Source organism: Sinocyclocheilus grahami, unplaced genomic scaffold (genome assembly GCF_001515645.1).
Source record: "Sinocyclocheilus grahami isolate Dianchi unplaced genomic scaffold, SAMN03320097.WGS_v1.1 scaffold630.1, whole genome shotgun sequence".
In the NCBI taxonomy this organism is placed as follows: Eukaryota; Metazoa; Chordata; class Actinopteri; order Cypriniformes; family Cyprinidae; genus Sinocyclocheilus; species Sinocyclocheilus grahami.
In genome coordinates this window covers 558,851-559,158 of record NW_015505809.1, presented here as the reverse complement: position 1 = coordinate 559,158, position 308 = coordinate 558,851, and positions in this window count along the sequence as shown.

Sequence of the window (308 nt, the reverse complement as noted above, 5' to 3'; positions counted from 1 at the left end):
CACAATATTATGGTGAAATTAGATCTCGTGTTTGTTGAGTTAAAACCGAATTATTGTTGTATAAGCATAGCAAGCATCATAGGAAAAAGGCTAACAAACTTAAGAGTTATACCCACCAATTAACATTAGCCCTTCATTCATGACATGAATACCGTAATAATCATACAGAGAGAGCATAGTTGCATACCTTTATCTTTTGCTCGTTTCTCCTCTTCTTCTTTTCTTTTTTTTGGAACTTGGTGGCTTGGAGCTTTTCCTGTTCATCTCTGTGTCTATGTGTCTTTGGACCATCAAAAGATTTCCCATCC